We start from the raw sequence: 18968 nt of genomic DNA, 5'->3' as shown, positions 1-18968 counted from the left end.
TATTATTATTATTATTAGCAGCAGCCCTGTATGCAGGCCAGTTAGGGCTGGTTAACTTCCTTAAGGAGGCCAGGCAACATTTTTCAGCGGGGTTAGTAAGATCAGATACCAGCCTGTACTGAGAGCCCTCCCCGGAATCTTGAAGACAGATAAATAAAATGGAAGGCCCCAAAAATAGCGATCGTATGACAAGAACCAAAGTAATTTCTTTGCATTTTTACAGTACGTTATGTTCCGAATTGGTTAAAACTGCTAACGAATCACATAGATGGGAAACAGTTCAAAACTGTCATACTTACTGTAAGTGTCTGTTTGGTGGATAAGGAAAGAAATGAAGGGTGTCCCACTTTAGCCTTTCTTTATGAGTTTTCATTTCTTAGACAATGGAGGCAGAATGTGTGGGAATTCTTCATTAAATACTATATATTTGAAAACTAGTGTGTTTGTTTTGTTGTTACTCGCCTCAGTATAGTATGAAGGGCATGTCTGTATAGTCCTGGCCATCGCATCATCTGCCACTTATACAATTCTTATTAGTGTTACACCATTGTCAGTACAGGGATGGGATCCTTACAGTCAGGATCCGGCGGTCAGAGGCATCCCGATGGCCAGAATTTCGACATATTTTAGTACGTTTTCGGCACTCCCCTGCAAACTATAAATTAGTACCCTACTTCCCATACTTTACAAAGGGACATTGGGGGTCATTCCGACCCGTTCGCACGCAGCGGTTTATCACTGCGGCCACAGTGCGCTTGCGCGACGTTGCCCGGCGACAGGGATCTCCAGGTATTGTCGCGGCTTAAGAAGAAAACAGTCGCAGGACGGGCCGCAAATAAGATTGACAGGAAGAGGGCGGTGCAGGGCGGATCCGGACCATTTGGAGCCATTTTCGGCGGGGTGGGGGGGGGGGGAGTGGTGGTGGTGGTGAGCGTGCCCAGGAGAACGGAGGGTGGAGGAGTGACGTCAAAGCCGAGCCCATCATCGCTGGATCCACCGCACAGGGTATGTAGGTATAGGCCTAGTCTTGTTTTGTGTGAAATTTTTTTTGCTTAGCAGCCCTGCTAAGCTAAAATACACTCCCCCATAGGCGTGGGCTAGTTGATCACAGCAGCAGCAAAAAGTTGCTGGCTGCGATCAACTCGGAATGACCACCGTTGATTTCACAAAGAAGCAGCGTGGTCCCACAATAGTACCCACAATTCAAATTACACCACACAGTAGCACAATCTTATTCACATTGCACTGCATGTTGTGCCTGATTCATATTACACAACCCCTTATTCAGTTTACGTCACTCAGTAGTACCCTTTATACACATCATGCCACACAGTAGTGCCCCTAATATACAATGCCCACAGTAGTGCCACTTATACACAATTCCCACAGTAGTAGTGCCCCTTACATATAATGATCACAGTAGTGCCACTTATACACAAAATGCCATTCCAGCAGCTTCCCCACCTCTCTTGTCCCTCCAGCCCAATCTCATCTTGTCTCTTCAATATGCACAGAGCCTGCTCCTCTTCATGGCTCTTCTTCACTTTAGTAGTGGTGACCGCATGACATCACATACATCGTGCCGGAAAAAGAAGCCACTAGGACCTGAGGAGAGGATGGATGATGTCCAACAGATACAGCATGTGTGAGAACCAGGAGGGGTGGGCTGTAGATGGAGGAGGACCATGGAGCCACCAAGACCTGAGGAAGGTGGAGGTGGCTGCAGCTCATCAGTAACACTAGCGCCGCCTACATCATCGATTGATGTAGGTGATGGGGTGGGCTTTTCTGTTGGAATTACTGTGCAGGGCAGTTACAGGTGGTGGACTCAGTTCCAGCTCATTCCCCCACCCACTTTAACCCCTGCCCAGCCCTAACTCTCAAGTCCCGCAGCCAAACCATAACTCTCCCATCTGGCAGCCTAACCCTCCCCTCCTGCAGCCTAACCCTACCTTCCCGCTGTCTAACCCTAACCCTTCCCTCCCACAGCCTAACCCTAACCCTCCCTAGTGCCTGACCCTTCACATCCTCTGCATCCTAACCCGAACCCTCCCGGGCATACTTATGTTCAGGATGCTGACTGTTGGGATTCTAGCATCAGCATTTTGAGCTGTGTTGGGATTCTGGCACTGGTTTTCTGACTGCCAGCATTTTGATGATAGGATGCCAACTACATCCTGGCTGGAGTGCCTATATGTTAGTCTCATGGATCCACAACGACCTGGCCCATTCCATTTATTGTGAAGCAACTACGGTAGTTCCATACCAGCCAGCACATGTCCTGCTTGGTTTGCCCTACAAAGTTGCCATCGGTCCAGGCTAGCTAGTAGAGAGAGCTGCTTATGGAAATTTTGGGTAGAAGGAAGGGAAGAGGGGGATTGGCTGTTGCCTCTTTTTAACATTATTTATTTTGAAAATTAATATACCCACTCTTTGTAACTTAGCTTTTATAATTACAGTAGTATCTGGAGAAACTTATCGAAGTATTCACAGAGGCAATACTACAACTTTTATATCCAATTTTTAATTTAAAGTAAAGCAGGAGGCCCAATATTTTGCAGTGTTCTCAGAGGCATCACTGTAACACTATTTTCTATAATGATAATAGCACTGGAACGGTAAGAGGATACCTATGAGCTGCAGGAGGGAAGAATAATGGTGACAGACAATTTTAGAGGCCTTTAGTTTTCGCAATGTCTCCTTCCTGTTTTTATAACATCTTCTTCAGTCATTTATTTTTGGTTTTAATACCTTTCCCCAGGTGTGTCTTTGTAATTCTAGTTATCTGTGTCCCAATAACAGAGCCTTGTGCACTCCCTTGTGTTCCTCAACTTTATGTATGGGCAGGGGCAGTGTCAGAGAGGAGAGGCTCTGTGTGCAAACTCTGTGCAGGCCCCCTGCTCTCTGGCAGTGCTGTAGACTCTGGTTTTGTGCATAGGTTTCTTTCTGGGAAGGGTGTAGTATGTTATGCTGTCTGATGGGATCCCGATGCCACGCTGCGGGCATGGTGGCTATTTATTCTCCCACCAGGGGGATTGCGGACCCCCCAAGAAGGAGAATAGTTGTCGGTATGTCAGCTGTCGGGTTTCCGGCACCGGTATACTGAGCACCGGGATCCCAACAGCCGGCATATCAAATGACTCCCCTTTGGGAACATAGTGTCTGTGCCATGTTCCTGGTAACTTCTCTACTATACATGTGCATATCTATTGGTAAATGGCCATTTTCTGCTCTGCAGCACACCAGCCGACCTAGGACTCAGGAGAGGTAAGTATGCTTCTATGAGTGCAGAGTGTGCGATGTGTGTCCTCCTGCAACCAGGTGTAACACCCCAACAGTATTTGCTGACTTTATGCGGACATTCTCACTGTTTTAGATGTTCCTGACACTTCTTCTTTTCCCACACCAGAGCAGAGAGGCAGATGGTTTCCCCAAACTCAGTAACTGACAGCAGAGCCAGATTTAGACCTCATGGAGCCTAGGCAAGCTAACAGTTTTGAGGCCCCCTCCAACAATCCATAGCACTATATTTTCATTCCTGGTTGTGAGTGGCATCACAAAAACACCTTGGTGCATGCTTAGTGCGATCGCAGCACGTCCACAGACTACCAATAATTGCTCAGTTGTATGAACATCTGCATTGCGTACAAAACTGAATCAGGCCCTAAGTCTTTTGGAAGTAGATTTGGAACCTATGTCACATTTAAAGTAATCCGACTGCCTACACACAGTGGATGAAACCATTTTGTGTTTCTAAACATTTCTCATCTTATCAAAGAACATCACTTAACAACATTGTCACTAGTCATTATAAGACGATTCTCAGGATAATCCTGCATTCCCAGGGTTATTAGCTCAGGACCTTGTATTTCTCGGACTGGACAGGATCTAGGCGTATGGATGAGTGTTTAAATGAGACTGCATACTCTGGGCCTGGACCTGAGTCTACTCAAAGATATTTAGATCTGTATATTGAGGACGCATTTCATCCCTACCCTACTCCTGACCCTTACTCATCCCTAACCCCAAACCTCACCCCAACAATAACCCCTAACACCAAATTTAATCCGCTAAACCCTACACAACCCTAATACCCTATCCCTAACCCAAGCCCCTAAACGAAGTCTAATACCCTAACCCAAACCGCTACACAGCCCCAATACCCTAGCCCTAATACCCTAACCTCTAAATTAACCCTAATACCCTAACCCTAAATTTTGTCCTCTAAGTACTGTAAAGGTGGATTGCCCTCTCCCCACTACTCCTTACATAAAACACACAATACTGATCTGAAACAGTGCTAGGCATTGTGAGGTGGCATCTGCAGTGGGATCTGGTGTGGACGCAAAGAGCTAGTGGTGTGGTGGGTTAGGGTACATGCAAAGTATTGTGTGTATGTCTGTGCCCTGCTTAGTGTCTATGACATATAATTATGGTGATGAGTAATCACCACAGACTATGGTGGGCTTATCTCTCCTGGACTGCCTGGCACAGGGATTTCATTTGGATTTTCACACTGCAAGCACTGGGTGCCTGCCTAATATAACAGTGACATTACTGGGGTTTCAAGATAATTTCACAAGCTAGAAACTGATTACTCAACAACCCTGAAAATGATACTGTAGATATCGGTATAAGCATACAGAGAGACAGACCCCTCCACCTTTTTTTTTTTTTTTCAAATACACTATAGGATTTATTTTTTATGGTTGGTGGGAAGTGGACAGGACTGCCCCACATTACATGTATAGTACAAGTACTTAACATGCACAATGCAGACAACGAGACTGGGTGTATGGGCGAGACGACGTGATATCATGACATCATGCAGTAGTTGTGCAATGCTACACTGGGAATGTTTTGGACAGGCCATATTTCTTTGTGGGGCGTGTCAAAGGGCCCCTTGGGACCCATAGGGCCAGGGGCGGATCCAGAAGAAAATGATAGGGGGGGCACCATGGAAGGGGCAAGTACATTTGCGTGCGGCTTCGGTGCATGTGAGGTGGCGCTTCTTATACAATGCCCACAGTTGTAGCCCTCATTATGCAATGTCCACTGTACTGGTAGTGCCCCTTATATAGACCCCATAGTAGTGGTGCCCCTTATGCAATGCCCGTATTGCCCCCAGTAGTAATGTTGCCTGTAGTAATGCCCCCAGTCATTATGCCCCCAGTGGTAATTCCCCTGCAGTCATGACCCCAGTAGTTTACCCTCCCCTTTAGTTTAGCCCCCAAGTAGTAATGCCCCTGTAGTTAAGCCGCCAGTAGTAATGCCCCTGTAGTTACACCGCCAGTAGTTAGCACCTTTGTAGTTGGCCCCCAGTAATAGTCCCCCAGTAGTTTGCCCCCAGTAGATGCCCCCCCAGTAATAATGTCCCCCAGCAGTTTGCCCCCAGTAGATGCCCCCTAGTAATAATGTCCTCCAGTAGTTTGCCCCCAGTAGTAATGCCCCTTAGGAGTTTGCCCCCAATAGACGACCCGCCAGTAGTAATGCCCCCAGTAGATGCCCCCCAGTAATAATGCCCCCAGTAGATGCCCCCTAGGAAAAATGTCCCCCAGTAGCTGCCCCCAATAGATGACCCCCCCAGTAGTAATGCCCCCAGTAGATGCCCCCCAGTAATAATGCCCCAGTAGCTGCCCCCAATAGATGACCCCCCCAGTAGTAATGCCCCCAGTAGATGCCCCCCAGTAATAATGCCCCAGTAGCTGCCCCCAATAGATGACCCCCCAGTAATAATGCCCCCCTACGAGTTTGCCCCAATAGATGACCCCCCTGTATTAATGCCCCCAGTAGATGGCCCCCAGTAAATATGGCCCCCAGTAGCTGCCCCCAATAGATGACCCCTCAGTAGTGATGCCCCCAGTAGATGCCCCAGTTATAATGCCCCCAGTAGTTTGACCCCCCAGTAGTAATGCCCCTTGTTGATGCCGCCCAGTAGTAATGTCCCCCATAGTTAGCCCCCAGTAGATGCATTAAGGAAGAAAAATACATACTTACCGAGCCCCGTTCCCGCGCCGCTGCAGTCCTCCTCCTCCTGGCGTCCGCTCCTCAGTCACTCAGCACTATGAGAGAGTTACAGTTACTTTATTAGACAGTAACTCTTTGATAGTTTCTGGGTTTTCTTCAGTAAAAAGTATGCCATTAACACTTCACAAGCTAAAGCGCAGTGTCATAACTTATGCAAACTTTAAATATATCACAATACCAAGTTAACAATTGGCCCCTAAAGTCTTTGCTACAGAATTTCCAGGAGTATATAGACTTTTAACAGGATTATTCAGGTCTGTGTTTACTCCAGAGTGTGGCAGCAGCTGCTGTTTGTGTTGCTCTGAATAAGAATTCCTCTCCTAGTAAAGTTGGAGCTCAGCCAGTGGCGTAACTACTGCCCCTGCAGTCCTCGCGGTGGCTTGGGGGCGAGGGGCTGCGGGGCGCCACTGATTTTGCACAGATTGACATGCGGACGAGCGTCCGCATGTCAATCTGCGGTCTCTCCCTCCTTCCCTCCGCTGCTGCCGCCTGCCTCCTGTGTTGGAGGGACATGGAGCGCACATCACGCGCCCCCCTGTGTCCCTCCTGGCTCTCCCCCGGCCGGTCTAATAAAGGAAGTGCCGTTCGTGAGCTCTGATTGGCTCACGAACCGGCACTTCCTTTATTAGACCGGCCGGGAGAGAGCCAGGAGGGACACTGGAGAGGCGCGCTATGCGCTCCGTGTCCCTCCAACACAAGGAGGAGGAGGGGGGGGGGAGCAGGCACTGGGGGGGCATATACCTGGCACTGGGGGGGCATATACCTGGCACTGGGGGGGAATATCTGGCACTGGGGGCATATACCTGGCACTGGGGGCATATACCTGGCACTGGGGGGGAAGCAGGCACTGTGGGGGAATATCTGGCACTGGAGGGGCATATACCTGGCACTGGGGGCATATACCTGGCACTGGGGGGGGGGGGCATATACCTGGCACTGGGGGCATATACCTGGCACTGGGGGGGCATATACCTGGCACTGGGGGGGAATATCTGGCACTGGGGGCATATACCTGGCACTGGGGGGGAATATCTGGCACTGGGGGCATATACCTGGCACTGGGGGGAATATCTGGCACTGGGGGGGAAGCAGGCACTGTGGGGGAATATCTGGCACTGGGGGGGCATATACCTGGCACTGGGGGCATATACCTGGCACTGGGGGGGCATATACCTGGCACTGGGGGCATATACCTGGCACTGGGGGCATATATCTGGCACTGGGGGGGCATATACCTGGCACTGGGGGGGCATGTACCTGGCACTGGGGGTATATACCTGGCACTGGGGGGGAATATCTGGCACTGGGGGCATACACCTGGCACTGGGGGGGAATATCTGGCACTGGGGGCATATACCTGGCACTGGGGGGAATATCTGGCACTGGGGGGGAAAGAAGGCACTGTGGGGGAATATCTGGCACTGGGGGGGCATATACCTGGCACTGGGGGGGGGGAATATGTGGCACTGGGGGCATATACCTGGCACTGGGGGGAATATCTGGCACTGGGGGGGAAGTAGGCACTGTGGGGGAATATCTGGCACTGTGGGGAATATCTGGCACTGGGGGGCAAGCAGGCACTGTGGGGGAATATCCGGCACTGGGGGTGCATATACCTGGCACTGGGGGCATATACCTGGCACTGGGGGCATATACCTGGCACTGGGGGGGAATATCTGGCACTGGGGGCATATACCTGAATATCTGGCACTGGGGGGGGAAGCAGGCACTGTGGGGGAATATCTGGCACTGGGGGGGGGGCATATACCTGGCACTGGGGGCATATACCTGGCACTGTGGGGGAAGATCTGGCACTGGGGGCATATACCTGGCACTGGGGGGGAATATCTGGCACTGGGGGCATATACCTGGCACTGGGGGGAATATCTGGCACTGGGGGCATATACCTGGTACTGTGGGGGAAGATCTGGCACTGGGGGCATATACCTGGCACTGTGGGGGAAGATCTGGCACTGGGGGCATATACCTGGCACTGTGGGGGAAGATCTGGCACTGGGGGCATATACCTGGCACTGTGGGGGAAGATCTGGCACTGGGGGCATATAGCTGGCACTGTGGGGGAAGATCTGGCACTGGGGGCATATACCTGGCACTGTGGGGGAAGATCTGGTACTGGGGGCATATACCTGGCACTGTGGGGGAATATTTGGCACTGGGGGGAGCAGGCACTGAGGGGGCATATGTGGCACTGTGGGGGAATATCTGGCACTGGGGCATATACCTGGCACTGTGGGGGAATATCTGGCACTGGCTGCATATACCTGGCACTGTGGGGGAATATCTGGCACTGGGGGCATATGTGGCACTAGGAGCACGGCCCTAGCAACAAGCACTACCCCCTAGCAACGAGCATGACACCCAGTGCATGAAACCCCTGGCACAGTGCATGGAACCAAGAGCATGAAACCCCTGGCAACGAGCAGGTAATTTAAAAGTAATTGGAAGCCTTACTGTAGAACTTAATGTGTAATGGGCATTACGGTGTGTGGTATACTATATCACGGGCATTGTGTGGTATGTGGTATAATGTCTCAGGGTCACTGCAGTGTTTGGCATAATGTATCACGGACATTGCGGTGTGTGTCATAATGTGTCAGGCATCACGGGCATTGTGGTATGTGGTATAATGTCTCAGGGTCATTGCGGTGTGTGTCGTAATGTGTCACAGACATTGTATGTGCTATAATGTATCAGGGGCATTGCAGTGTGTAGCATAATGTATAACGGGCATTGCGATTCCTGTCATAATGTGTCACAGACATTACGGTGTGTGGCATAATGTGTCGGGGGCATTACAGTGTGTGCATATTGTGTCATGGGCATTATTGTGTGTGGCATAATGGCTAAGGCCATTGCAGTATGTGGAATAATGTATACTGGGCATTACTATAAGGAGGAAAAATGACAAATAATGTAAGGGGCATGAATCAGGATTATTTTTCTTTCCTGTGGTGGCTAACGTCTGGGCGTGCAGGTTGCAAAACTGGGGTTTAGGGTAGTCTTTTCCTGCAATGACACGCCCCTTTGCGTGAAGCCACGCCCATTTCAACAAAGCCACACACCCTTTTTGGCGGCGTGCGCATATTTATCCCTTTACTAGTGCCAATTATGGGGGGTATGGTGGGGGGAGGGGGCGCCGAAGGATTTTTTGGCTTGGGGGAGAAAAATTTCTAGTTACGCCACTGAGCTCAGCTCTGTCTATCTCCAGGTTTACTGGGAGGTTACCTGTGCAACAGCCTTTAGATGTTTCCACTTTCCTTCCAGACACAATTTCATTGTAATATCAGCAGCTGAAAGCGTCTTAATTAGCTTTACAAGTGTCTGAATACTGTTATCAATGAGGATAGTTTATTGGGGAATAAAGGGCCTTATTCAGACCTGATCGCTCCTCTGCAAATTTGCAGAGGTCTGCGATCGGATAGTCGCCACCGAGACCGAGTGAAAAACCTCCATCCCTGCAAGTCTGTGTACGCCGTGTGAAAAGCTTTGCAAACGCCGCTCAGCTGCAAATCCGTTCGCACCTCACTCACCGTCGAATGTTTTTCCACTGTTCAACCCAGGACTTACTCCTACAATGCAATGAGAACAGGCTGATCGGGGCCGGAGCTGACGATACACACCCTCCCTGAAAACGCTTGGGGATGCCTGAGTTTTTCCTGACACTCCCAGAAAACGGACAGTTACCACCCACAAATGCCCGCTTTCTGTCAATCAACCTGCGTTCGCCTAGCGACCAAAAAAGATGCCAGATTTTTTCGCAGTTTGGCCTCGCGCCTGCGCATTATGATCCATACGCATGCTCAGTCGTTCGATAAACGGCCGCTGTGTGATTTCGGACAACTGCGATCAGGTCTGAATTAGCCCATATATATATATATATATACACATATATAAAACAGATGTTCTTTCTCAGTCATTTTACCTCATATTCTATTAAATTAATTCCCCAATTCTGAGAGTTCTCTTCCTATACTTCATATGCTCAGTTTATTAAGTCTCTATGCAGGAGTTTAAACATGACTCTAGTAATGTTCAGATTAAAAAGGGAAAGATGCATTCCTATAGTCATGTACTGCAGACTGACACAGTGAGCGTCATTTCAGCTGTACTCCCTGACTCCTCGCTTTCTTTAACGCGAAACTCTGCATGACTTTCAGGCTGTAAGCCTATGGAAGCCAGGTCTCTTATTAGTGTAAGTCTCTCCAGGGTCCATCTCCTGCTTGCACAGCCACCTCCCTGGTTCTGCCTTGATGTACGGTCAGCTGCAGGGCCACGACTAATCTCTCAGAAATCTCCACCTGTGGGGCAGATTTATTGAGCCTGGTGAAGTGATAATAGGGATTTAATACCTACCGGTAATTCCTTTTCTCGTAGTCCGTAGTGGTTACTGGGGAATAGTAGATTACCATGGGGTATAGATCGAGTCCATTGGAGCCTGGCACTTTAAGAAATCATTAGTGTGTGCTGGCTCCTCCCCTTTATGCCCCTCCTAGCAGACTCAGTCTAGGAAAACTGTGCCCGAGGAGACGGACATACTTAGAAGGATATAAACACAAAAAGCGGTTAGGTACTGTAACGAGCCAACACACAACAAAAACAAAGATAGCAGAGCTAACCAGAACATAGGAAAGCCATGCTAACTATAAGAAGGATAGCACCGCTAACCAAACATGGAACAGGGAAAGCAACAGCAAACCCAACCAAGAACACTTACAACCAGGTAAGCAGGAAACGAAGCACTGAGGCAGGCGCCCAGTATCCACTATGGACTATGAGAAAAGGAATTACCGGTAGATATTAAATTCCTATTTTCTCTAACGTCCTAGTGGATACTGGGGAATAGTAGATTACCATGGGGACATCCCAAAGCTCCCAGAACGGGTGGGAGAGTGCTGAGACCCTTGCAAAACCGCCTGACCAAACTGAAGGTCATCTCTGGCCAATGTGTCAAACCTATAAAACTTTACAAACATGTTCGAACCAGACCAAGTAGCTGCACGGCACAACTGCAAGGCAGAGATACTCCGGGCAGCCGCTCTGGAAGAACCCACCGACCTCGTGGAGTGGGCCTGAATAGAACTATAGGCTTGTTGAATAGTCAATTTGAGCCAACGAGCAATGGATTGCTTGGAGGCAGGGCGACCAATTTTAATAGCATCATAAAGGACAAAAAGCGAGTCAGACTTCCTTTGATGAGCAGTCTTTCTGATGTAAATCCTCAAACCTCTCACCACATCCAGGGACTTTGGAGCAACGGAAGTTTCAGCCAACACTGGAACCACAATTGGTTGATTTACATGAAAGGCCGACACTTCCTTTGGCAAAAACTGTGGGCGAGTTCTGAGCTCTGCCCTATCCTCATGAAATATCAAGTACGGCTCTTATAGGATAATGTCAGGATCGACTGATTTTGTGAATCCGTTAACCTTGGACCAACTGAAGGTGTTGGTGCTGTGGTATGGAGAATACAGGAAGGACAAAGATAGTTCCGTTTCATATATTTATTAAAAGGCAGCAATTCCAATAAGGAGTTAAATAACAATTATTAGTCACCATATATAAACTGACGTACTGCAATGAATGGCATAATGATAAGCAGTATCTGTATTAAAGACGCATTGAAGAAATGTTCATATGAATAAGTTTAAATGTGCCTGAAGATTAATGAAGAATTGTCCAATATGAAGCAATGATTGGTGCCAGACTGTAAAGAAGTGTTAACTGCATATTGAAGACAAAGATACATAACTGTGAAGACTTGTTACTGACGCTAAAGGCTGAACTGAAGAACAGTGAAGAATTTGTCCTTGAATGATGCAAAAGTGTAGATACAATACTGAAAGGAGTATTTGCAGGTTGTGAAGATTATACTTGAGACACTGTGAAGAGCTGCAGCAGACGACAACGGTGAAGAATGGGTTAAGCTGAGTGATGAGAAAACGAGGACCAGGATTAAGTAGAAACTTCCACAGGCTGTGTGATTATAGCAGGCAGTCACTGAATGAACAGGGTAACCTCTCACGGGGCTCCGGGGATCCACTTGTTGCCACTTGGAGAGCGATTGACTGACAGCGCAGCAGGGATCTGGTGAATCTCTTGTGGTGAAGGCTGCAGGCAGACCTCTGGGAGCAGAGGCGATATCAGGACCACTATAATCACACAGAAATCCACAGAGAGAGCAGTGTACAGAGTAGCTACAACAAAGCACTGGCCAAGAGTGAAATAATCCCAGCCTACTTATAGGCAGCACAAGCACGGGATTGGCTAAAACTTACCCACAGGTGCTGCATTTGGTCTCCAACATGGCCACCTCCTATACTGCAGACACACAGAGGTGCTTCTGGCCATTTGGTCCCAGCACTCCCGGCTCCCAGAACCTGCATCACACCTCTGCCGCCGACCTCTCCGCGTCCCCACATGGCCGCACAGCACCATGAGCAACTGCGCCAGCAGCGGACGGACCCCAGAACCCACTGCTTTGAGTGATCGGTTCATGACAGTACCCCCCCCCCCCTTTAAGGGTGGACTCTGGACACCTTTGAACTTTGTCAGGATTCTTGGATTAGAATTTTTTAAACCATTCTTGGAGCATGAACAACTTTGGCAAAAACCCAGGACCTCTCATCTGGGCCATAACCTTTCCAATCAACAAGAAACTGCAGACATCCATATCGACAACGTGAATCCACAACCTCCTTAACCTCAAATTCCTCATCCTGAAAATAATGAATTTTAGGTGGTTTGGGCAGGGCAGCACGAAACTTATTGAGGATCAAAGGATTCAGCAGAGATGTATGAAAGGCGTTAGGAATTTTAAAAGAAAGTGGCAACTTGACTTTGTATGCTACAGGATTGAGTACCCTTTTTATGGGAAATGGACCAATAAACTTGAGAGCAAACTTTTTAGAAGGAACTTTGAACTTAAGATTGCGAGTAGAAGTCCAAACTTGGTCTCCTACCTTGTAGTTAGGTAACCTTACCTTTTCTATATGCGAAAGATTTATAACGAGCAGAAGATTTAATCAATGATTTGCGCACACAACTCCAGATTTTAGACAAACGTTGAAACACTTGATCTGCCGCTGGGACCTCTTAAGCTGGCAAAGGGTGGAACTCTGGCACACGAGGATGATAACCAAAGTTAGTATAAAACGGTGTAGATTCTGAAGATGAATGAAAAAGATTATTATGAGCAAATTCTGCCAGTGGAATGTAGTCTATCCAATCATCCTGTGAGGAAGATATGTATATCCGGAGAAAAGTTTCAAGATCTTGATTTACTCTTTCAGTTTGTCCATCTGTCTGGGGATGATATGCAGAAGAAAAATTCAACTTAATGTTTAATGAAGAACAAAGCGACCTCCAAAACTTGGCTACAAACTGTGTTCCACAGTCAGAAACGATCTCTTGTGGAAGGCCATGCAATTTAAAGATCTCAGAAAATGAATAATCTGGCTAGTGAAGGAGCTGATGGTAATCATGTTAACGGAATAAAATGCACCATTTTTGAAAATCGATCCACTACCACCCAAATGGTATTCTGCCCTTTTGATGGAGGTAACTCAGTCACGAATTTAATTGAAATATGAGTCCAAGGTCGTTTGGGTATAGATAATGGATGTAACAAACCTGGAGGAGAACCCTTTGGATTCTTATGTTGGGCGCATTTAGGACATGCTGCTATAAACTCTTGAACGTGACGTGACCACCAGTAGGACTGTTGAATAAATTTAAGAGCCTTTAGGACGCCAGGATGACCCATGAAAGACGAGGAGTGTGCCCAAGTAAGTAGTAGTTTTCGAAGACATGAGGCGACAAAAGTTTTGCCAGGCGGAGGTACCGGGACCGGAGAAGTTCAAGTCGTTAAAAAAGATGTAGGACTCCCAATGGCTTGATTCATGGTAGCATTGTTTGACTCGGTAGAACAGAAGGACCGAAAAAGGGTGTCTGCTTTTTTATTTTGAGACTCTGGATGATAGGTGAGCTTAAAATTATATTGGGTGAAGAAAAGAGCCCATCGAGCTTGTCGTGGATTCAAACACTGAGCAGACTGCAGATAAAGAAGATTCTTATGATCAGTATATACTGTGATGGGATGTTGTGCTCCCTCTAGAAGGTATCTCCACTCCTCAAATGCCAATTTGATAGCAAGTAATTCCTGCTCCCCAATAGCATAATTACGTTCAGCCGGTAGAAACTTATGTGAGAAATATCCGCATGGATGGACCTTTTTATCTTCAAAGACTTGCGACAACACGGCTCCCACTGCTTCCGTGGATGCATCTACCTCCACAAGATAGGGACGGTTCAAATCTGGCGGTTGAAGAATGGGAGCTGACACAAAAGCTTGCTTTAAATCAGAGAAGGCTTTAGTTGCTTCAGGAGACCAATTTTAAGGATTTGCTCCTTTACGTGTCAAAGCTGTGATGGGAGCGACCAACGTAGAATAATTTTTAATGAATTTCCTATAGAAATTGGCAGAGCCAAGGAATCGCTGAATCCCCTTAAGAATCGTGGGGGTGGACCGGTCTCGGATAGCTTGTACCTTAACAAGCTCATACGTAGCCCTGATCCGGAAATGATATAACTAAGGAACGGTATAGAAGATACTTCAAATGTATACTTCTCCAACTTACAATAGAGTCAATTTTTCCTCAGACGGGTGAGTACCTCTTTAAAATGAAGACGGTGAGACTTCAGATCCTTGGAGAATATTAAGATATCATCCAAGTACACTACTAGACACTTGTAAAGAAGATCTCGAAAAAGTTTGTTCACCTAGCTTTGGAAAACCGCAGGAGCATTACAAAGACCAAAAGGCATTACAAGGTATTCGTAATGCCCATCCCGTGTATTAAAGGCTGTCTTCCATTCTTCCCCTGCACAGATACAAATTAAATTATAGGCTCCATGAAGATCTAATTTAGTAAAAACTGTAGCTCCCTTTACCCGGTCAAATAATTCTGGAAATAACAGCAGTGGGTACCTGTTCTTCACAGTGATCTCATTAAGTCCGCGATAAACTATGCACGGTCGTAAGCCATCGTCTTTCTTCTTAATGAAAAAGAATCCGGCTCCTGCAGGTGATGAAGACGGTCTAATAATTCAGCTCCCGGCCCGGGTGGCTTCTGGTATATTAAGAACTTGACTGAGAACTTTTTGCTGGGTTCTCTTTCACTCTGGTAATTGTTTCGCATTTCCCCCTGTGGCCCCCCACGCATGGATCATTTATACCATCTGTCATTGTGATTTTATTTTGTCCATTGTATGTGTGTATGTTTTATTAAATTATTGTACTACACATGTGGCCTTCCTCTCCCCTCTGTTTCATATGCTGATCTGCTAAGGAAATCTGCTAAGAGGAGGAGTTGTGAAGCTTGAGGATTGGACATTCTTTTCCAACTTAAGGGTTATATATGCTTTTATCTCTACATAAGAATATTACACCTGGGCGCCTGGTGGCCCTTGCAGCCATATCTTTTCTTTTTCCACTGGTCTAATAAACCCTTTGGATAAGTTCTCTTGTATATAATCAGACAAAGCTTGAGTCTCCGGAATGGACAGCGGATAAATTCGACCCCTAGGAGGTGTTTTGCCCGGCTCCAAATCGATTGGGCAGTCCCATTCACGATGAGGGTGCAAAGTGTCAGTCGCTTGTTTACTGAAGACATCCACAAAAGATTGGTAGACCAAAGGTAACTCAGGAATACTAACTGACCGGAGGGGTTTAACTGAAGCTAAACAATCCTTGGTACATGACTCACCCCACAAAAGAATATCCATGGTTCACCAACTGAGCTGTGGATAATGTTTTTGCAACCAAGGTAATCCATGTATCACATCATGAGAGGCTTTGGGAATCACGAGGAAAGAAATGTATTCAGAATGAAGCACACCAACTTTCATCTTAAGACATACGATTTGATGAGTAATTATGCCCTCAGGAATTCGACTTCCATCCACCGCTGTAACGGAAACTGCTACCTCCAAAGGCACGGTTTTAACTTTAGACCGTATAACAAAGGCTGAAGTGATGAAGTTCTCGGCTGCAGCAGAATCTAAGAGAGCTGAAACAGTAGCTGTAGAACTCTGAACTTCTAAACAAACAGACAAAGTTTGCTCCTTTCCCGAACGTGATTCCTAGGTAACTCCTAGCTTAACCTCTGTTGTATAAGCTAGGAGCGAGAGTTTTCCGGCTGGAGTTTGCAAAACTTAACGAAATGTTCATTGGATACACAGTACATGCAGAGGTTACCCTGTCGACTACTAATGCATTTCTCTTCCGTAAGGCGAGAGCGTTCGATCTGCATAGGCTCTTCTGTTGTCACAGGAGACTGGGACAAAGAAGGATCTTGCCGAGGTCTGGGTCGAAAACGCTCTCTGTAACGTAGATCAAGTTTATTGGAGATGGAAATTAATTCGTCCAGCTTAGTTGGCACATCATGAATGGTTAAATCATCCTTGATTCTATCTGAAAGATCATTCCAGAATGCTGCAACCAGGGCCTCCTCGTTCCAGTTTAATTCTGAAGACAAAGTGCGAAATTGAATAGTATATTGACTAACGGGATGTAAGCCTTGGCGTAGACGGATAATCTCCAAAGATGCTGAGGTGGTTCTTCCCAGTTCATCGAAGATTTTCCGGACGGATGATACAAACTCATTATAATTAGAAAGAATAGGGTACCCCCTCTCCCACAACAGCAATGCCCACTCCAAAGCCTGACTGGACAGGAGGGCAATAATATATGTGATCTTAGAACGGGCTGATGGAAAACTAGCAGACAACAGTTCGAACTGACTCTCGCATTGATTCAGAAATCCTCTGTAAAGCTTTGGGGTCCCATCAAACTTGCTTGGCGAAGGCAACTGCAGACCAGACATAGGCACCGTCACCGGAGGAACCGCTGCGGAAGCAGAGACCACTGGAGCTGGAACTTGAGCTTGTGGTGTCATTATGGCCATATGAAGAGAATCCAAACGATCCGCCCTAGTTTGCATAAACTGAACTATTTGTGTCTGTATGGACTGCTGATTACCCAGACGGGAAAGAATATTTGCCGTAGCACCGACTCCTGTGATTTGGTCACCCGACGGATCCATGTGGCCAGTGCTTACTGTCAGGACCGACTGATTTTGTGAATGCGTTAGCCTTGGACCAACCGAAGGTGTTGGTGCTGTGGTATGGAGAAAACAGGGAGGACGTAGATAGTTCCGTTTCATATATTTATTAAAAGGCAACAATTCCAATAAGGAGTTAAATGACAATTATTAGTCACCATATATAAACTGACGTACTGCAATGAATGGCATAATGCTAAGCAGTATCTGTATTAAAGATGCACTGAAGAAATGTTCATACTGTATGAATAAGATAAAACGTGCCTGAAGATTAATTAAGAATTGTCCAATATGAAACAATGATTGGTGCCAAACTGTAAAGAAGTGTTACTGTCTGTAAATGAAAATAATTTACAGACAGTAATGAGGGAAAAGAATATAAAATAAAGGGATTGATAAATTGTAACACAACGTACAGTACGTGGTGTACATGTTAATATGTGGCTGTGGTAAGAAATACGTTGGTAAAACGAAAAGGCTGTTAAAATTGCATATTTTAGAACACTAGAAATATTAAAAATTGTCTAGAAAATCATAGTGTTCCTAGACACTTTAAGATCTATCAAAACGGGAACCCGCACTTAATGAGATTTGTAGGATTGGAGCATATAAATATGGATATACGGGGGGGAATGGGGGGGAGATAGATTGAAAGTATTGTCAAAAAGAGAGGAGTTTTGGATAGTGACTCTAAATACACTATACCCCTCTGGTCTTAATGAAGGGTTCGAGATCACCCCGTTTTTGAACTAGTTAAGTGTATAAACGAAGGACCTCATTACAATTATCCTGGTATTAACATTGTTATTATATAATTAGCTCCCTTGCAGTCTGGGAAAGCTGGAGTGTTTATTAATTCTAGTTATGAAGTGAGGGAGACAAATATCTCCTTATACCTGTACCCATTTTTAATTATTAATTGTTGTATATGTATATTTTTTATTTGTTTCTGTGTATCGTTTATGTATGTAATTATGTATCACTGGATATATGATATAGTAATGTGGACATGACCGCATCATTAGGACTACCGAGAGTTAATTGGTAGAGAGAGCTTTTTAAGGAGAGTCTGTGGTACGTTGGGCCAGCCCACTGACGAAATCCGATGTGACAAAACATGTTGGGGTGTGGCCTAGCGTGAAAGGAGTGAGCAGTGTGATTGGAGCTGACAGCAGACAGCACTGTATACGGTCCATTCAAATTCACTCATACAAACGGTGATACTTACGGTGGTTGAACCGCTGCCTGTGGTACGTCATTTTATCTTTATGTGTGGAACCTGTTGGAATAAATTCCTAAAACATATTCATGCACTATCAGGCGCCATTTGTTTATTAACTGTTAGATTTCATTACCGCTAATGGATGCGGGTTTAAAAGAAGCTGCCGGTTTAAAGGATCTGTGCCTCAACAGGCTGCTCATAGCTAAGCAGTGAGCTGTGAATCCTGTCAGCTGGTGCTGGGACTTGTTGTTCCATGGAGGAAAAGGATCTGTGCACTGACAGACTGGTAATTGCTAATTGGCACTTTCCCAGCTGGGGCTGGGATCTGTTGTTCCACGGAGAGATTGTAAGGTGAACAGCTATCTTTGCGCACAAACTTATATATATATATATATATATATATATATATATATATACATATATATATATATATATATATACTTTTATAGATCAGTGCGCTTATCCACCATTCGTAAATCCCTTCTAAGGGTCAGCAAATACCAGTATTGCAGAGTCTCAATTCGTCACTGTCCACAGTGAACTATCAGAACCATCTAGTCCTATGAGCAGCACACTCC

At 46.4% G+C, this 18968-nt stretch overlaps 1 protein-coding gene across 1 annotated transcript in view; it reads right to left on the bottom strand.

The window, feature by feature from the left end:
* The window catches only part of LOC134927295 (macrophage mannose receptor 1-like), a 425485-nt gene that overhangs the window by 41601 nt on the left and 364916 nt on the right, over nucleotides 1–18968 (bottom strand). The window lies entirely within an intron of this gene.

Source organism: Pseudophryne corroboree, chromosome 5 (assembly GCF_028390025.1).
Source record: "Pseudophryne corroboree isolate aPseCor3 chromosome 5, aPseCor3.hap2, whole genome shotgun sequence".
Taxonomy (NCBI): domain Eukaryota; kingdom Metazoa; phylum Chordata; class Amphibia; order Anura; family Myobatrachidae; genus Pseudophryne; species Pseudophryne corroboree.
Note: the sequence above shows the minus strand (reverse complement) of the source record. Positions and strands in the feature narration are given on the sequence as shown.